The sequence below is a fragment of the Salvia miltiorrhiza genome, chromosome 1 (genome assembly GCF_028751815.1).
Source record: "Salvia miltiorrhiza cultivar Shanhuang (shh) chromosome 1, IMPLAD_Smil_shh, whole genome shotgun sequence".
Classification (NCBI taxonomy): Eukaryota; Viridiplantae; Streptophyta; class Magnoliopsida; order Lamiales; family Lamiaceae; genus Salvia; species Salvia miltiorrhiza.
Genome location: NC_080387.1, coordinates 10,548,864 through 10,557,896, shown reverse-complemented (window position 1 = coordinate 10,557,896; position 9,033 = coordinate 10,548,864). Strand labels below are relative to the sequence as shown.

Genomic DNA, 9,033 nt, shown 5'->3' with positions numbered 1-9,033 from the left:
TCAAGCGGAAGCTTACATCAAAGAATGCTTAAGGGAAAATCATCATAAATGATCCCAAGGGTAAAATCGTCAACGTCGTTATAACTTTTTAATTAACAGGAATTTCATGATCAAAAACAAAACAGGTATAGCTTATTTTTCATAAGGAAACATAATATGCAGAGTATCGCAGCAGAAGGCGAACCGGTTACATGTATGGAGACACATAACCGTGAGTATATTACTTGATTCATATTCAAAGTAACTTCACATCAAGACTTTATCGATAAAAAGGAAATACGATAAAGTAAATACGTCATCTAACGATCCCCCACCAGCACCAGACCAATCTCACTCCTCGCTTAGCCTGCACATTTAGAAATACATGCAGGGCGTGAGTACATAATACTCAGTGGGCAAACGCCGAAAAACAAGAAAGGCGCTCTTAGAGCTATAAGTTTGAAGCTTGCCACATCTCAGCAATACACAGAAATAAGTTAGTATTAAATGAATCTGTGCATGCAGTTTTAATAATCAACATCATAAATAAACGATAGCGCTATCAAAGTACTCATCATGCATGTACCACATCTACAACTCATCATCATCAAAGGTATTGAGAAGTAGGCCTCCCTCTCAAGTACCGTGACCGGCCGATTCGCTCAACGGCTCACAGTCACCTCTGTGTACACTAGCCCTGGCAGGATAGCTATCAACTGCCCAGGACCCGAATTCGTCTCATCTCATCAGTAGAGGGTAACATACAAGCTCAACATCAAAAATTGGCAAGTCAAACATTTCTCAACATCATTTATCTCAAATAATTTGATAAGCTCATAACATCATTATATCATCAAATCATTTTAGAAAGTTCGGATAATATATGTATACTCAAAATATTGCCCACCTGAAGACCTTACTCAAAAACTCCCGTCAAAGCGGAGTTACTTACTTCCCTGCTCGGCTCGTGTCTTCAGGGATCATCGTCATCATCGAAGGTTCATGTCATAAAATGAATTCTCGATTAGAACTCAACGACAAAAACTCATGCCTTAACTCATGCTCTATCTTATATTCTATCTCTTAATCGACTCTACATAACTTCTTCACTCATTTCAAATCCTTAAGTCCAAGGATAGGTTTCAAGAAAATCATGGTTCTAAGTCTCGATTTATCTCTCATATAAGACTCGTCTAATCTCATTAAAACACTTAGGCAACATAAACACATAAGGCACATAAGAAAATACAATCAAACATCAACAAATCATGTTCTGTTTTCCCACTGACTCAACTTCAAAATTTAACACGTTCTGACTCCGACATCTCCTGGACTCCAGACTCATACCAAAAGGAAGGTATTTGAGTCTAGTTTCATTTAAAAAAAAGTAGAGTCAGAAACTCCAAGTGGTTTGGGAGATATGGCGTTTTTACCACAGTCTACCATATTCGGCAGTTTTGATCAATCGGAAACATTGATTTTTGAAAAATAGTAAACGTTGTCAAACTGAGCTCAACTTTGGTGGATATCTAGCCCATACAGTCAGGTTGTTACCATAAAAATTTGGAAAGCTAGTTCACACAGGAAGCTACTGAAATGAATGACTTTGTCCCCTGTTCTCTGAAATTCCCGGTAGAAATTTGCAGATTTGGTTTTGCATTTTGTAAAAATAGTAAATCAAGTCTAAATGACTTGAAATTTTACCGGTATGCTCAAGACTCATGTAGGGACATGCTGTAAAATTTTCAAAGCCATTAGACATCGACAACCCGTCGATCACAGTAGGTCAGTAGCCTACGAAAAATCACCAAAAACTCATCTCAAACTCTTAAATGCTCAATTCAACATTCCTTCAAAGAAAATCAATCAAAGTTCATTTTAAACACATATAACACTCAAAAACATTCAAAAACATTTAAAATACTCATCATACTCAAATTAACTCTCCTCTTTTACATCTTAACTCAAATCTCAAGGAAAACGTTTCTACAAACGTATCAAGTCATTCCTCTTCTCAATTTCATGCTTAAAAACACTCAATCATTCAAAATGACCTCATACTTCATATAACTCATTTTATACATATAAATCCCCTATAATCACACCAACCAAACTTTAATAAAAACTCATATATTCACATAAACTCTCAACAAAAACATGACAACTTCACAAAATGGTCATAAAGCAAATTAGACCTCATTTTATCAATTATTGACTTCTCAAAATATGAAAACTCAAAAACTCTCATAAACTAACTCAAGTCAAAATTTTACTTAGCTTCCAATAGACTTAATCATACATATTAAAACACCAACATCATGCTCAATTACACATATCTTAAGCCAAATCATTTATTAAACACATAGACAAGAAAATCCCAATTTTTACCAAACTAAACTCTTTGACATTTTATGAACTCACATGGATCTTTAATCTCATCATATATCTATTAATCTTAACCCATTTAACTCACATATAAACCATCAATTTACAAATTAGAGCATAGATACACATATCCCTAATTTTAGTAAACTAACTCATATCAAAATCATCATTTGACATCATATACTCAATTTACTCCATCGATCATCATCATATACATCTCATGGACTCATATTCATCATCAATCATCACTTAAACCATCAACTCAAAAGTTCCCAATTTTGGGTAAACTAAACTTTATCAAAGTTTGTATCTCAAAGCATAGCTTTTCAAAACACACATCAATCATCATTGAACATCACATAGATCATCTTTCTCACCCCAATTCAAGGAAAGAAGAAGAAAATTTTTTGAAGGGTAGAACACCCATTTTTTTCGAAAATTTTGAAGAATAAGAGAGGGGGTGATTTCTTGCTCCAATCCTTCAAATATACTCACATACAAACTCATACAAGTCTAATCTATGGATATAGAGATCACTTACCCAAGTTTACACCAAATATCAAATTTTCTCTCACTATCTTCAAGATTGAATCTCCATGGATCTTCTTGAATCTAAGGAGATGGAAGGTGTTTAAGGTGGGATTTTGTTGGTGATTTATGTGTTTGGCATATTTTGGTGAAGCTTCGAAGGTGCATCAATGGAGGAAAATGGTGGAAAGTAGTGAGATGAAGGGGAGAGAGGTGGTGGTCGAAAGTTAGGGGAGAAGGAGAGAGAGGAATTTGCAAGATATGAAATGATCTTGGTAATCTTATAAAAGATTTGTGAATCTTTAAAGAGGATTTGAGAATCTTATGAAATATTTGGCAATTAATGCCTTGATCTCTCTCTCTCTAATCTCTATACTCTCTCTAATCTCTACTCTCTAAATCTCTACTCTCTCAATCTCCACACTTAGTAAATTTTAGTAAATAGTCTCATACTTGGGAAATTAAAAATAAATCATGTGAGAAGGGTGATTAAATAATAATCACAAAAACTATGGAAATATTACTCATTAATAAAGTACCATAGTATAATTATTCATGTGACCAAAATAAAATAATTATAGCACTAATATTAGTGCACTCACTCAATTATAATATTCCTCATCATAGGAAAAATAATTTAAAAAAAAATTATGCTTGGAAAAATTTCCATAAACCGGCATCGTTCGATTTTCCGGTAAAAATAAACTGCACTTGCTTTGCAAACTTAATAAAAATTCCAAGTGCTAAAGTCTCAAATAAAAATCATAATAATATGGTCATATTGACACACGTCACAAAATCACATAATCACTCAGTCACGTAAATTCACATAACATCACATCAAAATAGTCGGCAGACTCAAATAAGCTAGACGTCTCTCTGACCGACTCTATTTATCAAGGTTTCTCACTCTTTCTTCCTCGACTCTATTTCCAACTCAGTATTCCTATTTTTCTTAATAGGACAGTCAATCTCTGATAACTCGGTATCCGGTAACTCTATTCCCGGTAGTTGGAAATAAAATAAAATCTCAGCTCAAATCAATCAGCATCTCTATCTCAACTCATTTCTCAAATCTCATCACTCTAATTCCATCATCGGTTTATTCACTCGTATCTCTATTTAAAAGACAATCTGTCTTATCTGCTCATAAAAAAAAAGTCTCGTAATTCGACATCTCAGTACTCTCAATAGTGTTAAGACACTATCTCACAACATAGGAAAAGTACGGGGTGTTACACAGAATGCACGCAGATTTACAACGGCACTCACATAAGTCCACCTCTATTATATAACATTCTTAAACAATCCTACAATCATCCGATTCTTAAACAAGATAACTCGAAACCCAAATTTAAAGGTAACTATTACCAATTTACCATTATGCATAGTTTTTTTCTTTTTCATTTTCTCCATGCAATTAACTAATTTTGTGTTTATAATTGAAAACTATACTGAAATGAGATAAATGTTAATTGCGAATGGTATAGGTAGAACTTTATGATTACTTAAAACTTTTCTCTCAATGTCCCACCTAAAAGAGTGGAAATTTAAAATGCTCCATCCCTTATGTTTTTTTTTTTTAAAATGGCCTCTCTTATTATACAAAGCAATCTATGCCCTAATTGTGTGAACGACCGAAAATTCCCTTTGAATGTGATGGTTGTGCATTGTTTTTCACAAAAAGTCTTACACATCTATGACAAAGTCTTACAAATGTATGACAAAAGTTATTAAAGTGTAAGAAAAACATCAATGTCATCAATTTCGGTCAAATAAGTGTTGGAAAATAGGAAAGACTGAAACAAAATATAATATTTATTTATACACGCATTTTAATTCAAGGTTTTAGAAATAAATCGTAGGCTAATGAATCATTGGAATATAAATACTAAAAATTAACACAATCGATATTGGCACTCAAAACACACAATGGATTAAAAAAACATGTGTCCGACCGGAAAAAACGAGTGTCCGGCCGATGAAACCTTGTGTCCGGTCGGACACTCGTTTTTTCCGGTCGGACAGATTTTTTTTAATCCATTGTGTGTTTTGAGTGCCAATATCGATTGTGTTACTTTTTAGTATTTATATTCCATTGATTTATTAGCCTACGATTTACTTCTAAAACCTTGAATTAATGGACAGATTTTTTTTAAAATTGATGATAAACGACAAATATGATGTGAAATAGCCTTGTCAGTAAAGTATTCACGTCAAACACTCTAATTTCATTGAAATTCACGTGAAATGAAGGAATCTTTGTTTATATATGAGATCTGGACGGACACACTCCATTGCAAAGTGAAAAAACACTCAAATTCAATAGAAATTATAATATTTTCCAAGTGGAGAAGCTATTATTTGTGAATTCTCTCATCCGACCGTTTAAAGGTATGTAATTTTACGTTTGAAATGTAATTTAAGTTGGTTATTGTTTATTTTCAATGTTTTGTTTGATCCTATATGCTTATGTGAATTATTAGCATATTATAGCATACTTTATGATTTAAAGCTACGTTTGAAGGAAATATATGTGAATTAGAGCACATTCTATCATGTTTTAAAGTATTAATTAGTAATTATTACTTACATTTTAGTTATATACATATATATTGCTACATAACTTGTCGCAGCCCGCTGCCTAGCCATTGATAGCGTAGACCGGGTATCGATACGACTAAAAGAAAGTAGGAAACGAAGGCTGGAAAACTAATCTCGTCTTTGTGCGGAAGCGTAAACAACTCGTAACAATTTTAACATTCTTCTAGATTATAAACATTGGCAATTCTATAAAGGTCAAGCATCGGAATTTTGGGTTAACATAAACAAAAGGTCGTAGTTCAAACATGTACAAGGATTCTAATATATATACAGAGTTACACAACAAAAGGTGATCGAACTATATGTATGGAGACATATAGCCGAGAGTATATTTCTTAACTAAGCCAAGAATGACTTCAAAACATCATGCTGCCATAGAGGCGGAAAAGCATCAAAAGGTGATCACTCGAAACAACGATCCCTGCCAACACCATACCATCCTCCGACCATGCTTAACCTGCACATTTAGAAATATATGCAGGGCGTGAGTACATAATACTCAGTGGGCAGGCGCCGAAAGACAAGAAAAGTGCTCTTAGAGCTATATGTTTGAAGCTTGCCATAACATCAGCAATACACAGAAAAAAAATTAAGTTAACGTCAAAGAGGCTGTGTATGCAGTTTTCATAATCAATCATCATATAAAAGTGTCTGCAAACAAATAATCAACAAGTATGTACCGCATCTACAAATTATCATCATCAAGGTACTGAGAAGTAGGCCTCCTTCTCAAGCACCGTGACCGGCCGACCCGAAGACGGCTCACAGTCACCTCTGTGTACACAACTCCGCTTGTGGCAGGATCCGAATTCGTCTCATCAGTAGAGGGTAACACACAAGTTCATCATTAGAAATATTGGCAAGTCAAACAGTTCATAAACATCATTTTATCTCAACATTTGATAAACTCATAACATCAATAATTCATTTTGGAAAACTCGGTGAATTCATACTCATCATATTCTCAACATACTGCCCACCTGTAGTAACTTGGCGTGTTGCAGGTGGTATCTCCGAGAGATCTTTACTTGCGTCCTCGACTGGTCTCTGTAGTTGCGAGGAATATGTTAGAAACTCCCTCACAAAAAGCTTAACCTTAATCCTATAAAACACTCCTCATATCTATTCTCCAGCTTATCTCCGTCTAATCACTCGACTCTATGATAAACAAATTCTAATCTTATTCACAACATAACAAGCAAGGCTAGATTAAAAGCAATCAAGCACTTAAGCATGCATACACACTTAAGCACATAACTCACTTAAAAACATATCACAAATAAGAAACATAAGTTGAATCGGAGACCAGACCAGAGGAATGCTCAGTGGTCAGAGTGGAAAAACTCAGTCGAGTAGAGCGGGGTAGCTCGGCGAAACAGCGGAGAAATGCTTGCCAGGGCAGAGGAATCATCTTGCCCGGGCAGCGAAAACATGAACTCTCTGGCAGAGCAATGGAGAAATGCCAGAGGAATGGCGAACTCTCTGTCGCCAGAGGAATCAAACATCAAAGGAGTCGAATATCAGAGGACTCAATCGTCAGAGGAGTCGAATATCAGAGGACTCAATCGTCAGAGGAATCAAACTCCAGAGAAATCAAACTTCAGAGGACTCAAACTCCAGAGGACTCAAACTCCAGAGGACTCAAACTCCAGAGAAATCAAACTCCAGAGGAATCAAATTCGCTGACAGAGCAGCGGGGAAATGAATTCTCTGTGATACCCCGGGAAAACATCTTCCCGGCAAACTTGGGAAAACGATTTCTCTGGCATGCCAGCGGGAAAACGAATTCTCTAGCATGCCCGAGAAATGACTTCTCGGGTCGAGAACAAAGCTCAAGGCAGAACAATGCCCTAAAGAGCAACTCGAAAAACTCGTCAACTTTGTCATCCTCAAAAATCATCAAACACTCAAAAACATCAAAACTTAGCATGCATCAACATAACTCACTCAAGAATTCTACAAACTCAAAATCATCAAAAACATTTACTCCTTCATACATCCTTACTCCACACCAAAACATCATACAAGACTTCCCTACACAGATTTTTCCCAAAATCACATATCAAACTCATTTTGTAAAAACTCCATCTCCAGACTCAGTTTTTGCAAAAGCGCATGCTCAAGACTAAATTTTGTAAAACACATGCTAATCACTTCAAAACATCACATAACACACAGAACAACACATATAACACATTTCATCTCGGTTTTAAGAAAATAAGGATTTTTACAGGGCACAAACCCAAGTTTTTTGAAAATGAAGAAAAGAGAAGAAGGGGGAAGTTTCTCATGCTTAAAACATCTTAAACTCACATAAATCACCACATACTTCTCACACAAGTCTGGACTCCAAAAACACAGAACACTTACGCAAAGAGTTTCAAGAAAAAGACGTCTCTTCCCGATTTCTTCCGGTTAGAGTTCAACAAATCTTCTTGAAACAAACGTGGAAAGTGTTTAATGCTCGATTTAGCGGAGTATTTGGTCTCAGTTGTGACTGGTGAAGCTTTGAGCTTAGTCTCCAATGGAGGAGAGAGAGAAAAATCGTGAGAGAGAGAAGAAGTTGAAGGGCTGAGACTGATGAGAAATGACGGAGAGAGAGAGACGCTTCGGTTTTAACAATATTCTTATCCCAAAGGATTAGAAGCATTAAATGCATGAATAGTGAATTGTCTCCCCTTAATCAGCAAGTCTCATCCGGCTAATCACACATGTGGGAAAAGGAATTATAAATAAGATTGTGAGTGTAGGGGTGTGCGACAGCAATAAAATCATATAAGCCAAGATTTTGAAAATCATACTGACTCAAATAACATAAGTGCGCACATAACATTTAAATCATATAACATCAAACAATTACTCACAAAATTATCACATTATAACAGATCATCACTCGCCATTAATCTAATGGTCATTCTAGCTTAATCCTCTCTATAGAAATTCTCAATTACTACCTCAACTCTATCTCTCGTTCTTCGTCTCAACTCGAAAACAAACATCTCCATCTCAATCTAACATCATTCTCAATTATCATAACATCTCTATCTTACTCATATCACCTTCCATCGATAACTTCCTCACGACTATAGTCCGTTAGTCTTTAACTCTCGATAGTATTTTGATACTATTGTAAGGTAACTAAATACGGGGTGTTACATAACTCATGTTAAAATGCTCGAAAATCATGTGTCCGCCCGAACAAGTGTCCTTGAAAATGTGTCCGGCCGTGTGTCATTACATATTATGTAATACACGACCGGACACATTTCCTCGGAAACTTCCCCGAACGGACATATATTTTTCGAGTGTGTTAGGTCCCGGGGGTCTCGAATAGGTGTATGGGGGGGGAGGAATACACTTATGGGCTATTTTTCTTTTCTTCAAAGAAAGAGATCCCAAGATAGAGATTTAAACGAAACTTTACATGCAAACACAGATGCCTGTTAACTGAAAGCAGTTTTGACCAAACAGGGTTGACGACTGATACTGAAAGCTCTTCAGTAAGGAGTTATGAGTTAAGTTGCTGGAACTTAACTG

General features: G+C 35.6%; 1 long non-coding RNA gene across 1 annotated transcript; it reads right to left on the bottom strand.

The window, feature by feature from the left end:
• Window positions 1-212: 212 nt before the first annotated feature.
• On the bottom strand, window positions 213-3,078 carry LOC131006570 (uncharacterized). Its single transcript, XR_009095594.1, has 2 exons — window positions 2,906-3,078; window positions 213-346 (listed from the first exon to the last, which is right to left on the bottom strand). It is a non-coding gene; the product is annotated as an uncharacterized LOC131006570 (long non-coding RNA).
• Window positions 3,079-9,033: the final 5,955 nt, after the last annotated feature.